We start from the raw sequence: 11,230 nt of genomic DNA, 5'->3' as shown, positions 1-11,230 counted from the left end.
TCCCTACCTGGAGTGAAAGGTAGACTCAGTATTTTACTCTCAAAAATAGCAGTATATGGACAATAAACAGCAGTAACTTATAGTTAAGTATTTAGCTGAAAACAGATTAACCAAGTTGTCCAAGTTAAAATAACCAGTGACAACTCATGCTGCTGTCATGTGCCTTGTAATATGATGCCATGAAAAAGACATTATATCTCTGAGGTATTCTTTCAAAAAAATAATAACCGCAGTCTAATTATAATAAAATATCAGACAAAATCAAATTTAAAGATACTTTACAAAATATCTGACCAAGACTTATCAAAGCTGCTAAGGTCATTAAAAACAAGAATTGCCTGAGAAATTGTCACAGATTATAGGAGACTAAGGAGAGATGAGGACTCTGAAGTGTGGGAGCCCGGACTGGATCCTGGAACAAAAAATGGACAACAGTCGAGAAATTAGTACAATTTTCATTGAGTGACTAAATTCAATGACACGCAACACTAAATCTTTATGCAGTGTGCCATCTCAGGAGAACTCCAGGGATGAGACTAGGTGAAAATAAGAAGACTGTTCTCCGAACTCTGTATGAAAGGGATAGGAAGCATGTCCACACATAGGTACAGGCTGCATTCCCTTTGGGTATCAGAGAGCGAAAGACATGTTAGAGAATTATGAGATGCAGCAGAATCTGAATAAATTCTGTAATTTAGATAATAATATAATACCCAAACTAACTTTCAGTTTTGAAAAATGTACACTGGTTATGTAGGATGTTAGCAGTAAGGAAGGTGGGGTGAAAAATACATAATTCTTTCACGTGTTCTATACATCTAAAATTATATCATAAGCAAGCATTTGTTTAACAAAGACTTTTTTAGGGTATGAATGTTGGCATTGTGGTAATGTTCTGCTCCATGAGGCTCACTCACCAAGGTGTCAGGTTTACATCCAGAGACCTCCCTCAACACACAGAGTGCACACATACCCATGATCCAGATGGCTCCATTTAGGAGTGCTCCTGCTGGAAGCACTGTCTCTCTCTCTCTCTTTCTTTCTCCCTCTCTCAGTCTCTGTCACTTATGGAAGAAAAAAAGAAATTCAAGTACATGTATAAATAAATAATGCACAATATGATTAAAGTTCAAAAACAGGTAAAAGTTTTTAAAAAGTCATTTTTATGTAAAAATAATTCTGAAATAACTAATATAAAAAAGGATGATGAAATAAGTTCTAAAGAACATAGCTAATGTCACCATGTAACAAAAACATTTATTTCTTTTGAGAACATTTGTGCTAATACTTGGGAGAGACTATTTTTGAATTTTGGTTAATCGTGGTGCAAAGGAGGTAGAACTATTATTAAATTCTGTAGGACTCTGCATTACAATCATCCATGATCACAAAATGGCTTCTTCTCAATGCCTGTGTCTGGTAACTTCGTATCACTTGAATGGGTGCTGTTCAACCTGATAGCTTTTGAATCAAGTCATAATTATGAAGAAAAAATAATCGTTCATGTGAATAAAGTCATTGAGCAAGACAGAGCAGAGAAGAGAAGAACAAAATCTTCTGTGATGTATTTGTCTTCAGCAAGAGACAGCAGGGGCTACATAGACTGCAACAGTACAAAGAAGTTCAGAGATCATGTGACGCCATAGATACATATTCACCTCTCATTTTTAGTAAAGTTAGCCACAGAGAAAATGGTACATGGAGGGATGAGTCATAGTTGATACATTTGTTAGAGACCTTTGAATTATTTGCTTTGACTGTATCCACAATTCAAGGATAGAGTTTTACCACTGAAGATTTCTGAAATAGAACTTGTCCTGGATCTCCCCAGTATGAAGAGCCCAAGAGAAAGAAAGTAGAAATTAGAGGAATGTTATTATTATTATTATTTGTTTATTTATTTATTTATTTATTTATAGGAGAGGGCTTTTTTTTTTTTTTTTTTTGCTATAGGGTGCGTGCACTCACCAGAAAGACAGAGAGAGAACAGAGAGACAGAAAGTGAGAAATCATCCCCCAGGGAGGATGGCCACTCTGCAATACCTTCTCCTCCATTCTCCTCTCGGCATCTTGGGCATGCACACACATGTGCCCAACGTGAGTTTAAGCTAGCGGGTCTGGGACTCAAAACATGGTCGACTACATGGGAGTCCAGCAACATAGCCATTATGCCAACTGCTGGTCCTGAGAGGAATGTTTTAAGAACTGATATCCTGATATCCACAATTCCCACAATTTTGCTACTAGCATGGATGAACTGAGCATAAGCCAGTCAGATGTAACCACCTGCTACTTTGAGAAAAATCTTAAGAGTAGTCAAGACATACTGGCAAGATGACCAGAAGACCATCTGAGCCTTGACATCAAAGATATCAAACACAAAGTTATTATTGTCCTTCAAAAGTATGGGTGTGCTTCTGCAGTAAAGTACACTCTGTGAAGCAAAAACGTTCACATTCACAATATTTACTAGTTATATGAGAATGTCTGTTATGTAACAGGAAAAGAAAATGTCTCTAGTGATTTGCCACTAAGAGCTGGCTCAGAGAAAGCCAGGAAATAGCATAGTTGTGAGCCAACTAAGGCCTTGCATCAACTAAGATCGCATATCAAACATGGGAGTGACAGCAGCACTTCTTGTTTCTTTAGGTGATTTTAGGACAACAAAGCCAGGACAGCCACATGAGAATAGGAGTAGAGAGAGGGTCCAGTCATGTCAACACTAAATCCTCACGCACTGGACCATCTCAGGGGATCTCCAGGGTCAGGCTAGGTGAAAGAAAAAAGACTTCTCTAAACTCTGATGGAAACTTCCAGGGGAGCACGTCCACAGATACGGACAGACTACATCCCCTTTTGGTATAGAGACCTGAAAACTCCAATGGCAGAACACATGTTAGAGAATGAAGACATGCGGTAGGGGCTGTCTGCTGGGAAACTGTCTGGACAGGTTTCCTTGTTAGAGTGTTTCTTGGGACTCAAAGACAGAGGACAGCATTTGGGCTCTACAGATGATAAAGCCGAGTTTCTTAGAACTAGTATGAATCCTGCCTGGAGGCTAATACTTAGAGCACTTAATGGAGTAGAAAAATCTCTGGGTGGATAGTCAGCTCTCTACCTGCCAGTCTGTGAAATCTATACTTTGATAGTTTAATGTGTCCAAAATGATATCAAACACCCAGGATATGCACAAAATCTGGAAGACGTTCTCCAGGATCTGAGTCCAGAACAATCAGTCACCTAAATGACTGTCCATTGCTCCATCTTCTGGGAATAAATATGTCTTTGAGGGTAAAAATATTTCTAAGAAACTGCACAAATCCTTCTGAAGGGGGAGAAAGGTTGTTTGGGATTCCAGCTGTGTTATAATTGAAAAGACACATTAGGGCAGGTCTAGCATAGAAGATTGTAGAGCACTTCCCAGTATCTCATGAAATACAAACAAACAAACGATGTTTATAACCTGAATTCAAAAACTTTTTCTTCAGTATTTCTGATGAAGGTTCATATCTTCATATTAATGGTAGTGCCCAAATGATGTGGAATGTGGGAGGTCTTCTGAAGATAGTAGGTATACCAGGGGTCTGTGTTATCACTGAGCTCAGATCTTAAACTGGGCTCCTAAATAGCCTGCCTGACCTTCTCCTTTTAAGTAGAAGGAATCTTTACTGTTTTTTTTTTTTTTTCTTTTTTCTTTTGGGGGGGGGTGGTTTGGAGAGATTTTTACTATAGAGCACATGCGCTCACCAGAAAGAGAGAGACAGAAAGCGAGAAATCACCCCCCAGGGGGAATGGCCATGCTACACTCCCTTCTCCTCCATTCTCCTCTCAGGATCTTGGACATGCGCGCACACGCGCCTGTCATGCATTTAAGCCACTGGGTCCGGGACTCAAACTGTGGTCGACAATGTGGGAGTCCAGCGACATAGTCATTATGCCAACTGCTGCTCCCTTGTCTTTACTGTTTTTGAAAACAGATAAATCTGCCTTCTGCTTATAAGGGAGGCACATCTCTATTTCCCAAAGTGGTTTGCTTCACAAATATTCATGAAAGACATTCCTGAACAAAAGCTAGAATACCTATTTCTCAAGAAGACATGCAGAAACATGAGAGACCATGGAGAATTTTCTCCCACTAATGTTTAATTCCTATATTTGTCTCTTTAAGAAACTGCATGTTACAGTGAGATTAAGCTATTTAGTTAATTTAAGGAAACCTTTGCACCTTTTGCATACATTCTGCAGCTTAAATGGGACCCCATGATTTTTTTCCCATAGGGCATGTGCACTCGCCAGAAAGACAGAGAGAGACAGAGAGATAGAAAGTGAGAAATCACCCCCCAGGGGAGATGGCCACGCCACAATCCCTTCTCCTCCATTCTCCTCTCGGGATCTTGGGCACGCACGCACACGCCCCCAGCATGAGTTTTAAGCCACCGGGTCCGGGATGCAAACCGTTGTTGACCACGTGGGAGGCCAGCGACATAGCCATTACGCTAACTGCTGGTCCCAGGAACCCATGATTTTAAAGCAATACATTTACATCGTGATAAATCCATTTATATTCTAGGGAACTATCCCTTTGACTCACAAAGAATAAGATGCTTCCTTACCACCTCCCTTTGTATCACTTTCTTACTCAGTCTGAAGAAGTGAACATAGAAACTGCTTCACATGATTAGTCAAGCCCAGAACCTGGTTAGTAGCATATTCTAGATTCAGGGCAGGAGGGCATCAGACTGAAGCCAAGTTCTGAAATTGAAGTTTCTAGAAATGTCACATTGAGGGATAGTTATTGGGTGTTGACTGAAATGTTCATAGACTTAATACTTGAGTGCTCTCCCCTGTCGCTCTTGCCACACTTAGCAGCCTCAGCATGGAGAGTAATGCTTACCCCTAGACAGTGCCGGTGAACATGTCCTGTAGGGTGGCTCTCTGGGGAGTTCCATGGCATGTTAGTGAGTGGCTTCCTTTGACATCTGATCAGAATCACAGGTGCCCCAGTTGTGGCAGTGCAAGTGTATGGACCCTGCCCCAAGAGCGCCGTGTCCTGCTTGCCATCCCTGTTCACATGTTAGTGGACTGTTCTAACATATGGCATGCCATGGACATCGCACCTTCACTGACACCATATGGATGAATAAGTGTGTGTGTGTGGGGGGGGGATTGGGAGGGGTTCTCTTACATTTTTTTTCTTTGTGTGCTTGATCGAGCTCAGTTCTACCAGCAGCTGTTCTCTATATGCCTACTGATCCTTTATTCTTATTTAGATCTTTTATCCCTTCATTTAGAATTTTCTTTATCCACTAGTAGTTAATTTTCACTTCTAATTTTTTCTTCATATTAAGATTTTTTTGTTCAAATTACTGTGTGTTTTTTTCTCTTGACTAATAAAAATCTCTGTTTCTAGTTCACAGAGATAATAGATTACAGATGTGTTGCTAACCATTTTTCAAAATTTATTTATTTATTTTGTCATAAGGTGCATGTACTCGCCAGAGACGGTGAGAAATCTCCCCCAAAGAGGATGACCACACTGCAATCCCTTCTCCTCAGTTCACCTCCTAGAATTTTGGACATGCATGCATACACACCTGGTCTGAGTTCAGGCAGCCAGGTCTGGGATTCAAAAGGTGGTCGGCTGTGTGGGAGCCTAGTGCCATTTTTAATCCAATGAATACATACTTACCAATATAAGAGGCATTTAAGCTGTTCCTTGCATATACCCTGAACTTATTTATTTATTTATTTATTTTGGTTTTTGGTAGAGATAGAGAGAGAGAAAGAAAGAATTTACCTCTTGCAGGGATGGCCACACTGTAATCCCTTTCCATTCTCCTCTTGGGGTCTGGAGAATGCAAGTCCAGGCACCTGACGTGATTTTCAAGCCACTGAGACTTGAACCATCATCAGCCATGTAGGCATTTCACATCTTAACCACCATGCCACCTACTAGCCCTAAAATAATTTTTAAATAATTGTTTCTGGCAAATTTTTTATTTTGAAAATTTTTCATGGAAACTTTAGTTTCAACAGCTGTATGTTTTTTTTTCTATCCTGTGAATATTGCCACTTAGAAACAAAATTGTTACATCATTTCATTCCAACAAAATACTATAATAGTATTAATTTGATATCACTATTACCCATTCCAAAATTTCATGATTAAAATTTGCTTTAACTAAACAGAAATAATACTCTTGACATTTTTGTCCTTGATATTATATTGTATTCCAAGTATTTTTTTTTTTAGAGGTTTTGGCTATAGGGCAAATGTGCTCACCAGAGAGACAGACAGAAAGCGAGAAATCACCCCCTCCCCCCAGGAGGGATGGCCACACCACAGTCCCTTCTCCTCCATTCTCCTCTCAGGATCTTGGGCACACACACATATGTGCCTGGCATGTTTAAGCCTCTGGGTCCGGGACTCGAACCACGGTCAACTACATGAGAGTCCAGTGACATAGCCATTACGCTAACTGCTGGTCCCCCAAGTATTTTACATACTATTTTTCCTAATATGTTTTAGAGTAATAGTCTTTAATTGGTCATTATATAAAAGATACTTATAACAAAATAATTGTCTGGATTTTACTTATAAACCTGTTTTATTGTGACTCTAGGGCTTTTTGTGTTAATTTTTTCTTCTAGACTGGATTATCATTATATTTTAATAAGCATTTAATTGATAAACAACTAAATATTGCCCATTTTAACAAGTCATTTTAAATATTTAAGGGGCATGAAATGAGAAAATTATCTATTGATATGAAAGTGTATAAAAATATCTTTAATCGAACTAATGTAATACAGTGTATTCATGCTAGGAAAATTGTTTTACAAGCTGTAATGATACTCAGTGATTGAATGTCTAAAAATAAATAAATAAGTACATAATGAAAAAATTTACTAGAAACACACATCCTAGTTAGATTAATTATAATAAACCTTTTCCTAAATAGTTAGTTAAAGATGGTTGAGGAGAGGTGGTATATACTGCTAAAACCAAGTTATTATAGCAACTTGTACATTGTTTCCTAGGGATAGATAATATTTTATTGTGTCTAGAAATAATAAAAAATATGGCCATTCTAAGTTTCTTCATATATATTGCTAACATTTCTGAGAGTGCTGTGGTTTCATAAACAAGCAAGCAATGGATTTTTAAAATTAAAGTAACATCAAGTGCTTATCTACTATGAACTTGATGCTAAATGGTTTATACAAATACATTATCTTACTTAATTTTTAAGTGCTCTAATAGCTATTATTCTTCCCTTATTACACAAGGAAAACAAAACAAGCTAAGAGAATAAATAAATCAGTCTAGTAGATAAAGTTCGTGATTCAACTCAATTTACTTTGAATAAAAAATTCAAGTCCCTGACCAACTTACTAACCAATATCACATAATGCTTGGCATTACTTGATGTGTATAGAGTTAAAAAATATAGAGTTGAACTTGACATGCAGTTGAGCTTGACATGCATAAGATCAACAATCAGTATTAAGGGACAATTATTAAGAATGAGTGTATCTTATTTGAAAAATACAGAAGGCTTATCATTGGAAACACTGTTAATAATTATATGAACTTAAGACAATGAGCCTGATCTTCAGCAATATACATATTACTTTATGTTTATTTATACCACTTGATATTTTCCAGTCTCCATATTTGGCTTATTTTTTTCCTGTCACTCCCAGGACAGTGTCAGCACTATGTCAATAATAGCATCTCGTCTGTCTATCCATTACCACATTCTCAGCACTGAGAAAGTCTCGATGAGTAAGTGTGGGATGATAGAAGTCCAAGGTTTTGTCTAGATTAGTTTATAGTTTTCTTTAATTCCTGGTATCAAAGTATACTTATTGTTATTTAATTAATTTTCAGTTTCTTGTGACTTGTACCTTCGTCTTAAAGTAATAGTTTTCCATTGAGTAAATAATGACTAATGTATTTTAAAAAGACAGTCTCACGGACCAGCAGGTGGCATGGTGGTTAAGGCACTGGACACTCCAACATGGTTCGAGTCCCAGACCTGGTGGCTTGCTTTCTCACTTTCTTTAACACTCTCTGTGTATCTTTCTCTAGTCAAATTAAATGAATGAATAAATAAAATAAAATAAATAATTATTTTTTAAAAGGCTATGTAAAATATCTTTAAAAAAAGAGTCTCAAGTAATGTTTTTATTATTGTCACTTCATTTGCATTTATACAAGTTTGTGATGGAGAGAATTCACTGCCATTCTATAAATCACATGTGGTAGAATATTAGTTATTCGAGTCATTCATAAAGACAGACATACAATATCTCTAAAATTTTCTGCAATTTTTAAAACTTTCATTTATTTCTCCCATTAGAGAGACAGAGACAGAGTCATAGACAGAAAGAGACAGACGAACACTCCAGAGTGTTGCCATGCTGCTATCTGCCCTCAGCCTTGGCCAGCCCACAATCATGGAATGTGTCCACCTGACACATGCAGCGGATCTCAGAGCACAGACTGAGGGCTTCCCAATTAAGTCCAGTACACCAACCCTGCACCCGCTCCTGACTTCACAACATTAGAAAAAACAAATAACTTGCAATTCCCATTTCATATCCCATCATTTAATTTAGTTAACCATGATATACATTGATATTAATAAAAAGCTTTGTATTTTTTCTTTTACCTTAGAACTTTAATAAATTTAATGCCACCATATTAGAAAATTCTCCTTAAAATGAACAAAATTCAAATATCAAAAGAAATGTTTCTGTTCTTTTTAGAGTGTTAATTTTTTTCTAATGAGAACGATATACTAAGAACAGCTTCTTGCATAATTTATGTATTCAGTATCTTTGTAAACTAAAAAAAACAAAGTCAGACAACAAAAAGGAAAAGAAACAAAATGAGCCAATAAACAAATGATAATTTGAGAGTCATTAAAATTTAGTTTCAAGACAGCTTCCATTTTCATTCCTGATTTATATAATGAGTGCTTTGCCAAATTCACTTAAATCATGACATTAATTTGTGGAGCTGGACAAATTCAACCAGAAAATTTTACAATTCCTCAAAGCATATACAAAAATTAACATCGTAGAGAAAGTTGTCATATATTTACTACATCTGTTACTGTCTACATCTGAAATAAATTAACTTTTTATGTCTTACAAAGTAATTATCTAGACTGAAAAAAATGTGCAGTAGTCATTATTTCTAATGTTGTCAAGTAGCGTGAGAAGCACTAGAATACATAATGCAAAAATACTAATGAACCATACATTAATATTAATGTAGTCATTTGGGGATGGAAGGAGATAACAGAGCTCATGCAAAACTTTTCTTACAGCTAATTCCAAATATGTAAGTAGAAGACTCTTTCTTTAAAAAAAAACAAAATGCAAATGAAAAGGAGCTTTAGTAGTTTATGCTATTTTTGGTGACTAGCCAGGTTTTCATTTTTGTCTATAAAGCAATTATTCATTTGAGGAAGTTCATTGTATTGTTTTAGTTCAGTGAGTTTTCAATTCTATACTTTCTGATTTCATCCAATAGGGAAATGGCAAGGATGACTCGCATCATGAATTTCATTGAGCATAAAAAAAAAAAAATTAAAATAATAAAAAAAAGATTTGAACCAATTCATAGATCACATCTACTCTTATCCCACTAGGTTAAAAGGGGAATCAAATATGGATTTATAGTTTTATAAAACACTAACATAAAACATTAGTAGAACTAACTTCAAATCTGTAAGCAGGATTGTTAAAGGGGAGATATATTTTCACTGAAGGTTAACATATAACCAAATCTAATTCCTTCAAAGTGCATATTTTAAACCTAGATTTATTTAAATAGAGCCAGCTAAATGAAGGGTGGCAACAAGAAAAAGACAAAGAAAGTGAGGAAAAGAGAGGAAAAGAGCAATCATCTCATTCAGCAAATTATTTTTATAGACAAAAAAAACTAAGATCAAGAAGGTTTAACAATTTGTCAGATGGGTCATACTAATTTACATTAGACCCAACCTAGGAATGAATCTTCTGGTTTTTTTTCAGAGTTTTATGAGAAATTTTATTTTAAAAATTCAATTAATATGTATTTAGCATAAAATATCTCATATTCTATGAAAATAGATTTGTACAAAGGAAAAGTAGGAACACTGCATGATTGGGAAAAAAAATTAAATGATGTCAAAACGTTGATTATCTTTAAATCAATTTACACAATCCTTGATATAACTGCGATTTGACTGTGTTCTAAAGAAAAAAAATTTAATTCAAAGAATAGTAAACAGGGCCAGCTTCATAGCTCAGTGATTAAAAGAGCTATATCCCATATGGCTCACCAAGATCCAAATCCCAGCCTTGTAGGTTTGAAAAACATGCTGTGTGCATGTATATGTGTGCCCCAAATCCTGAATGGAAAAATAAAGGAGAAAGGACTGCAGCATGACTACACTCCAACGTAGAGTTCTCTGTCTCTCTTTCTCTCTCTCTTGTGAGCACACACTTGCTCTGGCAACTAAAAAAAGAATTTAAAGAATAATTAACAAAAATATCCATTAAAAATTCAAAAAAGAGTGACTTCTCCTATCAAGTATTACAAAGAATTAGAAATTAAAATTGTGTGCTCATAAATAGACTGAGAACACAATGAAATATAAAATGCAAAAATAGACTAAACTATAAATGGACATGTATTGTACAATAAAAGCAGCAGTGTTGAAAGACAATACGTGAGCTCAGTTCTTCCTCTCTGGAGACTGCAGTGGATGAATCCACAGGGTAGTCTTGTCTCGCAGTGTGTGCTTCTCGACGTTCTGATGTGCCACTATGAGTGGGGAGAACATTTAACATTCGAGCTGAGCATCTCTGGATGTGTCTGGATGACATTTCTCCTGATTCCGTACACAGCATAACCTGCTCTCAGTGTCCACAGTATGAGAGCTCTGGTGAGCTGAGATTTGATGGTCCTCAGCAAAGTTTTATCACTGGCAACTGACCCCTTTCTTCTTCTTGGGAACCTGAGAACAGCTAAGTGTAGGTGCAGTAATTCTCTCAGTTGGTGACCTGCCTGGTGCAGAATTCTCTGGGGACGCTTCTCTTCATGGAGCACTCCGGTGGCAAAACTCTCACACAGTCCATGGAGGAACCACTTTCAGTGGGACACTGGGGCAGGCCACCCCAAGGTGAATTAGTCTTAATTAATACCTCAAATAGCCAAATAGGTACAAAG

Source organism: Tupaia chinensis, unplaced genomic scaffold (assembly GCF_000334495.1).
Source record: "Tupaia chinensis unplaced genomic scaffold, TupChi_1.0 Scaffold000282_1, whole genome shotgun sequence".
In the NCBI taxonomy this organism is placed as follows: Eukaryota; Metazoa; Chordata; class Mammalia; order Scandentia; family Tupaiidae; genus Tupaia; species Tupaia belangeri.
This window is presented reverse-complemented; position numbering follows the sequence as displayed.